The sequence below is a fragment of the Salmo salar genome, chromosome 04 (assembly GCF_965601325.2).
Source record: "Salmo salar chromosome 04, fSalSal1, whole genome shotgun sequence".
NCBI lineage: Eukaryota > Metazoa > Chordata > Actinopteri > Salmoniformes > Salmonidae > Salmo > Salmo salar.
Genome location: NC_138294.1, coordinates 16,763,480 through 16,778,357, shown reverse-complemented (window position 1 = coordinate 16,778,357; position 14,878 = coordinate 16,763,480).

The following is a 14,878-nucleotide window of genomic DNA, read 5'->3' as shown; positions in this document are numbered from 1 at the left end:
TATGTAGTAACACTGGTATTACACTAGTAACAACATGCTGTATGTAGTAACACTGGTATTACACTAGTAACAACATGCTGTATGTAATAACACTGGTATTACACTAGTAACAACATGCTGTATGTAGTAACACTGGTATTACACTAGTAACAACATGCTGTATGTACTAACACTGGTATTACACTAGTAACAACATGCTGTATGTAGTAACACTGGTATTACACTAGTAACAACATGCTGTATATAATAACACTGGTATTACACTAGTAACAACATGCTGTATGTAGTAACACTGGTATTACACTAGTAACAACATGCTGTATGTAGTAACACTGGTATTACACTAGTAACAACATGCTGTATAAAGTAACACTGGTATTACACTAGTAACAACATGCTGTATATACTAACACTGGTATTGCACTAGTAAGAACATGCGGTATGTAGTAACACTGGTAGTACACTAGTAACAACATGCGGTATGTAGTAACACTGGTATTACACTAGTAACAACATGCTGTATGTAATAACACTGGTATTACACTAGTAACAACATGCTGTATGTAGTAACACTGGTAGTACACTAGTAACAACATGCTGTATGTAGTAACACTGGTATTACACTAGTAACAACATGCTGTATGTAATAACACTGGTATTACACTAGTAACAACATGCTGTATGTAGTAACACTGGTATTACACTAGTAACAACATGCTGTATGTAGTAACACTGGTATTACACTAGTAACAACATGCTGTATTATAACACTGGTATTCACTAGTAAGAACATGCGGCATGTAGTAACACTGGTAGTACACTAGTAACAACATGCTGTATGTAGTAACACTGGTATTACACTAGTAACAACATGCTGTATGTAATAACACTGGTATTACACTAGTAACAACATGCTGTATGTAATAACACTGGTATTACACTAGTAACAACATGCTGTATGTAGTAACACTGGTATTACACTAGTAACAACATGCTGTATATACTAACACTGGTATTACACTAGTAACAACATGCTGTATGTAGTAACACTGGTAGTACACTAGTAACAACATGCTGTATATAGTAACACTGGTTTTACACTAGTAACAACATGCTGTATGTAGTAACACTGGTATTACACTAGTAACAACATGCTGTATGTAGTAACACTGGTATTACACTAGTAACAACATGCTGTATAAAGTAACACTGGTATTACACTAGTAACAACATGCTGTATATACTAACACTGGTATTGCACTAGTAAGAACATGCGGTATGTAGTAACACTGGAAGTACACTAGTAACAACATGCGGTATGTAGTAACACTGGTATTACACTAGTAACAACATGCTGTATGTAATAACACTGGTATTACACTAGTAACAACATGCTGTATGTAGTAACACTGGTATTACACTAGTAACAACATGCTGTATGTAATAACACTGGTATTACACTAACAACATGCTGTATGTAATAACACTGGTATTACACTAGTAACAACATGCTGTATGTAGTAACACTGATTTTACACTAGTAACAACATGCTGTATGTAGTAACACTGGTATTACACTAGTAACAACATGCTGTATGTACTAACACTGGTATTACACTAGTAACAACATGCTGTATGTAGTAACACTGGTAGTACACTAGTAACAACATGCTGTATGTAGTAACACTGGTTTTACACTAGTAATAACATGCTGTATGTAATAACACTGGTATTACACTAGTAACAACATGCTGTATGTAATAACACTGGTATTACACTAGTAACAACATGCTGTATATACTAACACTGGTATTACACTAGTAACAACATGCTGTACGTAGTAACACTGGTATTACACTAGTAACAACATGCTGTATGTAGTAACACTGGTAGTACACTAGTAACAACATGCTGTATATAATAACACTGGTTTTACACTAGTAACAACATGCTGTATGTAGTAACACTGGTATTACACTAGTAACAACATGCTGTATGTAATAACACTGGTTTTACACTAGTAACAACATGCTGTATGTAGTAACACTGGTATTACACTAGTAACAACATGCTGTATAAAGTAACACTGGTATTACACTAGTAACAACATGCTGTATATACTAACACTGGTATTGCACTAGTAAGAACATGCGGTATGTAGTAACACTGGTAGTACACTAGTAACAACATGCTGTATGTAGTAACACTGGTATTACACTAGTAACAACATGCTGTATGTAGTAACACTGGTATTACACTAGTAACAACATGCTGTATGTAGTAACACTGGTATTACACTAGTAACAACATGCTGTATGTAGTAACACTGGTATTACACTAGTAACAACATGCTGTATGTAGTAACACTGGTATTACACTAGTAACAACATGCTGTATGTAGTAACACTGGTATTACACTAGTAACAACATGCTGTATGTAGTAACACTGGTATTACACTAGTAACAACATGCTGTATGTAATAACACTGGTATTACACTAGTAACAACATGCTGTATGTAGTAACACTGGTATTACACTAGTAACAACATGCTGTATGTAATAACACTGGTATTACACTAACAACATGCTGTATGTAATAACACTGGTATTACACTAGTAACAACATGCTGTATGTAGTAACACTGGTATTACACTAGTAACAACATGCTGTATGTAATAACACTGGTATTACACTAGTAACAACATGCTGTATATACTAACACTGGTATTACACTAGTAACAACATGCTGTACGTAGTAACACTGGTAGTACACTAGTAACAACATGCTGTATATACTAACACTGGTTTTACACTAGTAACAACATGCTGTATGTAGTAACACTGGTATTACACTAGTAACAACATGCTGTATGTAATAACACTGGTAGTACACTAGTAACAACATGCTGTATGTAATAACACTGGTATTACACTAGTAACAACATGCTGTATGTAATAACACTGGTATTACACTAGTAACAACATGCTGTATATACTAACACTGGTATTACACTAGTAACAACATGCTGTACGTAGTAACACTGGTAGTACACTAGTAACAACATGCTGTATATACTAACACTGGTTTTACACTAGTAACAACATGCTGTATGTAGTAACACTGGTATTACACTAGTAACAACATGCTGTATGTAATAACACTGGTTTTACACTAGTAACAACATGCTGTATGTAGTAACACTGGTATTACACTAGTAACAACATGCTGTATAAAGTAACACTGGTATTACACTAGTAACAACATGCTGTATATACTAACACTGGTATTGCACTAGTAAGAACATGCGGTATGTAGTAACACTGGTAGTACACTAGTAACAACATGCTGTATGTAGTAACACTGGTATTACACTAGTAACAACATGCGGTATGTAGTAACACTGGTATTACACTAGTAACAACATGCTGTATGTAGTAACACTGGTATTACACTAGTAACAACATGCTGTATGTAGTAACACTGGTATTACACTAGTAACAACATGCTGTATGTAATAACACTGGTATTACACTAGTAACAACATGCTGTATGTAGTAACACTGGTATTACACTAGTAACAACATGCTGTATGTAGTAACACTGGTATTACACTAGTAAGAACATGCGGTATGTAGTAACACTGGTATTACACTAGTAACAACATGCTGTATGTAGTAACACTGGTATTACACTAGTAACAACATGCGGTATGTAGTAACACTGGTATTACACTAGTAACAACATGCTGTATGTAATAACACTGGTATTACACTAGTAACAACATGCTGTATGTAGTAACACTGGTATTACACTAGTAACAACATGCTGTATGTAATAACACTGGTATTACACTAACAACATGCTGTATGTAATAACACTGGTATTACACTAGTAACAACATGCTGTATGTAGTAACACTGATTTTACACTAGTAACAACATGCTGTATGTAATAACACTGGTATTACACTAGTAACAACATGCTGTATATACTAACACTGGTATTACACTAGTAACAACATGCTGTATGTAGTAACACTGGTAGTACACTAGTAACAACATGCTGTATGTAATAACACTGGTTTTACACTAGTAACAACATGCTGTATGTAGTAACACTGGTATTACACTAGTAACAACATGCTGTATGTAGTAACACTGGTATTACACTAGTAACAACATGCTGTATGTAATAACACTGGTATTACACTAGTAACAACATGCTGTATGTAATAACACTGGTATTACACTAGTAACAACATGCTGTATATACTAACACTGGTATTACACTAGTAACAACATGCTGTATGTAGTAACACTGGTATTACACTAGTAACAACATGCTGTATGTAGTAACACTGGTTTTACACTAGTAACAACATGCTGTATGTAGTAACACTGGTATTACACTAGTAACAACATGCTGTATGTAATAACACTGGTTTTACACTAGTAACAACATGCTGTATGTAGTAACACTGGTATTACACTAGTAACAACATGCTGTATAAAGTAACACTGGTATTACACTAGTAACAACATGCTGTATATACTAACACTGGTATTGCACTAGTAAGAACATGCGGTATGTAGTAACACTGGTAGTACACTAGTAACAACATGCTGTATGTAGTAACACTGGTATTACACTAGTAACAACATGCTGTATATACTAACACTGGTATTGCACTGGTAAGAACATGCGGTATGTAGTAACACTGGTAGTACACTAGTAACAACATGCTGTATGTAGTAACACTGGTATTACACTAGTAACAACATGCTGTATGTAGTAACACTGGTATTACACTAGTAACAACATGCTGTATGTAATAACACTGGTATTACACTAGTAACAACATGCTGTATGTAGTAACACTGGTATTACACTAGTAACAACATGCTGTATGTAGTAACACTGGTATTACACTAGTAACAACATGCTGTATGTAGTAACACTGGTATTACACTAGTAACAACATGCTGTATGTAGTAACACTGGTATTACACTAGTAACAACATGCTGTATGTAGTAACACTGGTATTACACTAGTAACAACATGCTGTATGTAATAACACTGGTATTACACTAGTAACAACATGCTGTATGTAGTAACACTGGTATTACACTAGTAACAACATGCTGTATGTAATAACACTGGTATTACACTAAACAACATGCTGTATGTAATAACACTGGTATTACACTAGTAACAACATGCTGTATGTAGTAACACTGATTTTACACTAGTAACAACATGCTGTATGTAATAACACTGGTATTACACTAGTAACAACATGCTGTATATACTAACACTGGTATTACACTAGTAACAACATGCTGTATGTAGTAACACTGGTAGTACACTAGTAACAACATGCTGTATGTAGTAACACTGGTTTTACACTAGTAATAACATGCTGTATGTAATAACACTGGTATTACACTAGTAACAACATGCTGTATGTAGTAACACTGGTATTACACTAGTAACAACATGCTGTATATACTAACACTGGTATTACACTAGTAACAACATGCTGTACTTAGTAACACTGGTATTACACTAGTAACAACATGCTGTACGTAGTAACACTGGTAGTACACTAGTAACAACATGCTGTATGTAATAACACTGGTATTACACTAGTAACAACATGCTGTATATAATAACACTGGTTTTACACTAGTAACAACATGCTGTATGTAGTAACACTGGTATTACACTAGTAACAACATGCTGTATGTAATAACACTGGTTTTACACTAGTAACAACATGCTGTATGTAGTAACACTGGTATTACACTAGTAACAACATGCTGTATAAAGTAACACTGGTATTACACTAGTAACAACATGCTGTATATACTAACACTGGTATTGCACTAGTAAGAACATGCGGTATGTAGTAACACTGGTAGTACACTAGTAACAACATGCGGTATGTAGTAACACTGGTATTACACTAGTAACAACATGCTGTATGTAATAACACTGGTATTACACTAGTAACAACATGCTGTATGTAGTAACACTGGTATTACACTAGTAACAACATGCTGTATGTAGTAACACTGGTATTACACTAGTAAGAACATGCGGTATGTAGTAACACTGTTATTACACTAGTAACAACATGCTGTATGTAGTAACACTGGTATTACACTAGTAACAACATGCGGTATGTAGTAACACTGGTATTACACTAGTAACAACATGCTGTATGTAGTAACACTGGTATTACACTAGTAACAACATGCTGTATGTAGTAACACTGGTATTACACTAGTAACAACATGCTGTATGTACTAACACTGGTATTACACTAGACAACATGCTGTATGTAATAACACTGGTATTACACTAGTAACAACATGCTGTATGTAGTAACACTGGTATTACACTAGTAACAACATGCTGTATGTAGTAACACTGGTATTACACTAGTAACAACATGCTGTATGTAGTAACACTGGTATTACACTAGTAACAACATGCTGTATGTAGTAACACTGGTATTACACTAGTAACAACATGCTGTATGTAATAACACTGGTATTACACTAGTAACAACATGCTGTATGTAATAACACTGGTATTACACTAGTAACAACATGCTGTATGTAGTAACACTGATTTTACACTAGTAACAACATGCTGTATGTAATAACACTGGTATTACACTAGTAACAACATGCTGTATATACTAACACTGGTATTACACTAGTAACAACATGCTGTATGTAGTAACACTGGTAGTACACTAGTAACAACATGCTGTATGTAGTAACACTAGTTTTACACTAGTAATAACATGCTGTATGTAATAACACTGGTATTACACTAGTAACAACATGCTGTTTGTAATAACACTGGTATTACACTAGTAACAACATGCTGTATATACTAACACTGGTATTACACTAGTAACAACATGCTGTACGTAGTAACACTGGTAGTACACTAGTAACAACATGCTGTATATACTAACACTGGTTTTACACTAGTAACAACATGCTGTATGTAGTAACACTGGTATTACACTAGTAACAACATGCTGTATGTAATAACACTGGTAGTACACTAGTAACAACATGCTGTATGTAATAACACTGGTATTACACTAGTAACAACATGCTGTATGTAATAACACTGGTATTACACTAGTAACAACATGCTGTACGTAGTAACACTGGTAGTACACTAGTAACAACATGCTGTATATACTAACACTGGTTTTACACTAGTAACAACATGCTGTATGTAGTAACACTGGTATTACACTAGTAACAACATGCTGTATGTAATAACACTGGTTTTACACTAGTAACAACATGCTGTATGTAGTAACACTGGTATTACACTAGTAACAACATGCTGTATAAAGTAACACTGGTATTACACTAGTAACAACATGCTGTATATACTAACACTGGTATTGCACTAGTAAGAACATGCGGTATGTAGTAACACTGGTAGTACACTAGTAACAACATGCTGTATGTAGTAACACTGGTATTACACTAGTAACAACATGCTGTACGTAGTAACACTGGTAGTACACTAGTAACAACATGCTGTATATACTAACACTGGTTTTACACTAGTAACAACATGCTGTATGTAGTAACACTGGTATTACACTAGTAACAACATGCTGTATGTAATAACACTGGTATTACACTAGTAACAACATGCTGTATGTAGTAACACTGGTATTACACTAGTAACAACATGCTGTATATAGTAACACTGGTATTACACTAGTAACAACATGCTGTATATACTAACACTGGTATTACACTAGTAACAACATGCTGTATGTAGTAACACTGGTAGTACACTAGTAACAACATGCTGTATGTAGTAACACTGGTATTACACTAGTAACAACATGCTGTATGTAGTAACACTGGTATTACACTAGTAACAACATGCTGTATGTAATAACACTGGTATTACACTAGTAACAACATGCTGTATGTAGTAACACTGGTATTACACTAGTAACAACATGCTGTATGTAATAACACTGGTATTACACTAGTAACAACATGCTGTATGTAGTAACACTGGTATTACACTAGTAACAACATGCTGTATGTAGTAACACTGGTATTACACTAGTAAGAACATGCGGTATGTAGTAACACTGGTATTACACTAGTAACAACATGCTGTATGTAGTAACACTGGTATTACACTAGTAACAACATGCGGTATGTAGTAACACTGGTATTACACTAGTAACAACATGCTGTATGTAATAACACTAGTATTACACTAGTAACAACATGCTGTATGTAGTAACACTGGTATTACACTAGTAACAACATGCTGTATGTAGTAACACTGGTATTACACTAGTAACAACATGCTGTATGTAATAACACTGGTATTACACTAGTAACAACATGCTGTATGTAGTAACACTGGTATTACACTAGTAACAACATGCTGTATGTAATAACACTGGTATTACACTAGTAACAACATGCTGTATGTAGTAACACTGGTATTACACTAGTAACAACATGCTGTATGTAATAACACTGGTATTACACTAGTAACAACATGCTGTATGTAGGTAACACTGGTATTACACTAGTAACAACATGCTGTATGTAGTAACACTGATTTTACACTAGTAACAACATGCTGTATGTAATAACACTGGTATTACACTAGTAACAACATGCTGTATATACTAACACTGGTATTACACTAGTAACAACATGCTGTATGTAATAACACTGGTATTACACTAGTAACAACATGCTGTATGTAGTAGCACTGGTATTACACTAGTAACAACATGCTGTATGTAGTAACACTGGTATTACATTAGTAACAACATGCTGTATGTAGTAACACTGGTATTACACTAGTAACAACATGCTGTATGTAGTAACACTGGTATTACACTAACATGCTGTATGTAATAACACTGGTATTACACTAGTAACAACATGCTGTATGTAATAACACTGGTATTACACTAGTAACAACATGCTGTATGTAATAACACTGGTAGTACACTAGTAACAACATGCTGTATGTAATAACACTGGTATTACACTAGTAACAACATGCTGTATATACTAACACTGGTATTACACTAGTAACAACATGCTGTATGTAGTAACACTGGTAGTACACTAGTAACAACATGCTGTATGTAGTAACACTGGTTTTACACTAGTAATAACATGCTGTATGTAATAACACTGGTATTACACTAGTAACAACATGCTGTATGTAGTAACCCTGGTATTACACTAGTAACAACATGCTGTATATACTAACACTGGTATTACACTAGTAACAACATGATGTACTTAGTAACACTGGTATTACACTAGTAACAACATGCTGTACGTAGTAACACTGGTAGTACACTAGTAACAACATGCTGTATGTAATAACACTGGTATTACACTAGTAACAACATGCTGTATATACTAACACTGGTATTGCACTAGTAAGAACATGCGGTATGTAGTAACACTGGTAGTACACTAGTAACAACATGCGGTATGTAGTAACACTGGTATTACACTAGTAACAACATGCTGTATGTAATAACACTGGTATTACACTAGTAACAACATGCTGTATGTAGTAACACTGGTATTACACTAGTAACAACATGCTGTATGTAGTAACACTGGTATTACACTAGTAAGAACATGCGGTATGTAGTAACACTGGTATTACACTAGTAACAACATGCTGTATGTAGTAACACTGGTATTACACTAGTAACAACATGCGGTATGTAGTAACACTGGTATTACACTAGTAACAACATGCTGTATGTAATAACACTGGTATTACACTAGTAACAACATGCTGTATGTAGTAACACTGGTATTACACTAGTAACAACATGCTGTATGTAATAACACTGGTATTACACTAGACAACATGCTGTATGTAATAACACTGGTATTACACTAGTAACAACATGCTGTATGTAGTAACACTGATTTTACACTAGTAACAACATGCTGTATGTAATAACACTGGTATTACACTAGTAACAACATGCTGTATATACTAACACTGGTATTACACTAGTAACAACATGCTGTATGTAGTAACACTGGTATTACACTAGTAACAACATGCTGTATATACTAACACTGGTATTACACTAGTAACAACATGCTGTATGTAGTAACACTGGTATTACACTAGTAACAACATGCTGTATGTAATAACACTGGTAGTACACTAGTAACAACATGCTGTATGTAATAACACTGGTATTACACTAGTAACAACATGCTGTATGTAATAACACTGGTATTACACTAGTAACAACATGCTGTATATACTAACACTGGTATTACACTAGTAACAACATGCTGTACGTAGTAACACTGGTAGTACACTAGTAACAACATGCTGTATATACTAACACTGGTTTTACACTAGTAACAACATGCTGTATGTAGTAACACTGGTATTACACTAGTAACAACATGCTGTATGTAATAACACTGGTTTTACACTAGTAACAACATGCTGTATGTAGTAACACTGGTATTACACTAGTAACAACATGCTGTATAAAGTAACACTGGTATTACGCTAGTAACAACATGCTGTATATACTAACACTGGTATTGCACTAGTAAGAACATGCGGTATGTAGTAACACTGGTAGTACACTAGTAACAACATGCTGTATGTAGTAACACTGGTATTACACTAGTAACAACATGCTGTATGTAGTAACACTGGTATTACACTAGTAACAACATGCTGTATGTAATAACGCTGGTATTACACTAGTAACAACATGCTGTATGTAGTAACACTGGTATTACACTAGTAACAACATGCTGTATGTAGTAACACTGGTATTACACTAGTAAGAACATGCGGTATGTAGTAACACTGGTATTACACTAGTAACAACATGCTGTATGTAATAACACTGGTATTACACTAGTAACAACATGCTGTATGTAGTAACACTGGTAGTACACTAGTAACAACATGCTGTATGTAGTAACACTGGTATTACACTAGTAACAGCATGCTGTATGTAATAACACTGGTAGTACACTAGTAACAACATGCTGTATGTAATAACACTGGTATTACACTAACAACATGCTGTATGTAATAACACTGGTATTACACTAGTAACAACATGCTGTATGTAATAACACTGGTATTACACTAGTAACAACATGCTGTATGTAATAACACTGGTATTACACTAGTAACAACATGCTGTATGTAATAACACTGGTATTACACTAGTAACAACATGCTGTATGTAATAACACTGGTATTACACTAGTAACAACATGCTGTATGTAGTAGCACTGGTATTACACTAGTAACAACATGCTGTATGTAGTAACACTGGTATTACATTAGTAACAACATGCTGTATGTAGTAACACTGGTATTACACTAACAACATGCTGTATGTAATATCACTGGTATTACACTAACATGCTGTATGTAATAACACTGGTATTACACTAGTAACAACATGCTGTATGTAATAACACTGGTGTTACACTAGTAACAACATGCTGTATGTAATAACACTGGTAGTACACTAGTAACAACATGCTGTATGTAATAACACTGGTATTACACTAACAACATGCTGTATGTAATAACACTGGTATTACACTAGTAACAACATGCTGTATGTAGTAACACTGGTATTACACTAGTAACAGCATGCTGTATGTAATAACACTGGTAGTACACTAGTAACAACATGCTGTATGTAATAACACTGGTATTACACTAACAACATGCTGTATGTAATAACACTGGTATTACACTAGTAACAACATGCTGTATGTAATAACACTGGTATTACACTAGTAACAACATGCTGTATGTAATAACACTGGTATTACACTAGTAACAACATGCTGTATTGTACATTAGTCAATTGCATTTCCCTTGCATGGGAATCGAGCTGAGTGTTTTTTGCAATTAAAGGAATAGGAACTGCTCCCTAATCCTGTTGTGTAGGTATTAGTAATGTGTCAAAACGCCACCAGAGGGCAATGTGTCCAATGTATTCAACCTGATGTCACGTACCGATAGGTTTTTTAAGGGTCGTCCATGAAACTCAACCACGCAGGAAAAATGTGTGCGTGTGTGTTCCTTAATAGCGTATTACATCTCCATTACAGTGTTCAAATCCAATATCCAGCCTCATATCCACCGTCATCTAATAGTCTGTTCCTGTAGTTTCATAAGCAGCCCAGAACCACTAATACACGACCACCAGGACCTTCTCTCCATGTCCAAAGGAGGGTATAATGACAGGGTGTCCTCATCTCTAATACTGTAGCTCTAGGACCTTCTCTCCATGTCCAAAGGAGGGTATAATGACAGGGTGTCCTCATGTCTAATACTGTAGCTCTAGGACCTTCTCTCCATGTCCAAAGGAGGGTATAATGACAGGGTGTCCTCATGTCTAATACTGTAGCTCTAGGACCTTCTCTCCATGTCCAAAGGAGGGTATAATGACAGGGTGTCCTCATGTCTAATACTGTAGCTCTAGGACCTTCTCTCCATGTCCAAAGGAGGGTATAATGACAGGGTGTCCTCATGTCTAATACTGTAGCTCTAGGACCTTCTCTCCATGTCCAAAGGAGGGTATAATGACAGGGTGTCCTCATGTCTTATACTGTAGCTCTAGGACCTTCTCTCCATGTCCAAAGGAGGGTATAATGACAGGGTGTCCTCATGTCTAATACTGTAGCTCTAGGACCTTCTCTCCATGTCCAAAGGAGGGTATAATGACAGGGTGTCCTCATGTCTAATACTGTAGCTCTAGGACCTTCTCTCCATGTCCAAAGGAGAGTATAATGACAGGGTGTCCTCATGTCTAATACTGTAGCTCTAGGACCTTCTCTCCATGTCCAAAGGAGGGTATAATGACAGGGTGTCCTCATGTCTAATACTGTAGCTCTAGGACCTTCTCTCCATGTCCAAAGGAGGGTATAATGACAGGGTGTCCTCATGTCTAATACTGTAGCTCTAGGACCTTCTCTCCATGTCCAAAGGAGGGTATAATGACAGGGTGTCCTCATGTCTTATACTGTAGCTCTAGGACCTTCTCTCCATGTCCAAAGGAGGGTATAATGACAGGGTGTCCTCATGTCTAATACTGTAGCTCTAGGACCTTCTCTCCTTGTCCAAAGGAGAGTATAATGACAGGGTGACCTCATGTCTAATACTGTAGCTCTAGGACCTTCTCTCCATGTCCAAAGGAGAGTATAATGACAGGGTGTCCTCATGTCTTATACTGTAGCTCTAGGACCTTCTCTCCATGTCCAAAGGAGAGTATAATGACAGGTTGTCCTCATGTCTAATACTGTAGCTCTAGGGGAAGGGGAGTGTGGTTTAACTACTATCTCCATTTCATCAGAAGAAGTATAGCATTAATTTCCCCTCACATAGAGGAGAGAGCTTACCTCCTCGTCTTGCTCGCTCTATCTACACTGAACAAAAATATAAATGCAACAGGTAAAGTGTTGGTCCCATGTTTCATGAGATTAAATAAAAGATCGCAGAAATGTTCCATATGCAACAAAAAAAGCGTATTTCTCTCAAGTGATGTACAAAAATATGTTTAAATCCCTGTTAGTGAACATTACTTCCTTGCCAAGATAACTCATCCACCTGACATGTGTCGTATATCAAGAAGCTGACTAAACAGCATGATCATTACAAAAGTGCACCTTGTGCTGGGGACAATACAATAAAAGGCCATTCTAAAATGTGCAGTTTTGTCCCACAACACAATGCCATAGATGTTTTGAGGGGGTGTGCAATTGGCATGCTGACTGAATGAATGTCCATGAGAGCTGTTGCCAGAGAATTACATTTTAATTTCTCTACCATAAGCCATTTTAGAGAATGTGTCAGTACGTCCAACCTGCCTCACAACCACAGACCAGGTGTAACCACACCAGCCCAGGACCTTCACATCCGGCTTCTTCACCTGTGGGATTGTCTGAGACCTGCCACTCGGACAGCTGATGAAACTGTGGGTTTGCACATCCAAATAATTTCTATACAAAACAAACTGTCAGAAACGTCTCAGGGAAGCTCATCTGCGTTTTTGTTGTCCTCACCAGGGTCTTGACCTGACTGCAGTTCGGCATTGTAACCGACTTCAGTGGGCAAATGCTCACCTTCGATGGCCACTGGCACGCTGGAGAAGTGTTCTCTTCACGGATGAATCCCGGTTTCAACTGTACCGGACAGATATCAGACAGCGTGTATGGTATCGTGTGGGCAAGCGGTTTGCTGATTGTCAACGTTGTGAACAGTGTGCCCCATGGTTGCGATGGGGTTATGGTATGGACAAGCTTAAGCTATGGACAACCAACATAATTGCATCTTATTGATGGAAATTTGAATGCACAGAGATACTGTGACGAGATCCTGAGGCCCATTGTCGTGTCATTCATCCGCTGCCATCCCCTCATGTTTCAGCATGATAATGCACGGCCCCATGTCGCAAGGATCTGTACACAAAGCTGAAAATGGCCTGCATGTCACCCATTGAGCATGTTTGGGATGCTCTTGATCGACATGTACGACAGCGTGTTCCAATTCCCGCCAAAATAACCAGCAACTTCACACAGCTGTTGAAGAGGAGTGGGACAACATTCCACGGGCTACAATCAACAGCCTGATCAACTCTATGTGAAGGAGATGTGTCGCGCTGCATGAGGCAAATGGTGGTCACACCGGATACTGACTGGTTTTCTGATCCACGCCCCTACCTTTTCTTAAAGGTATCTGTGACCAACAAACGCATATCTGTATTCCCAGTCATGTGAAATCCATAGATTAGGGCCTAATTTATTT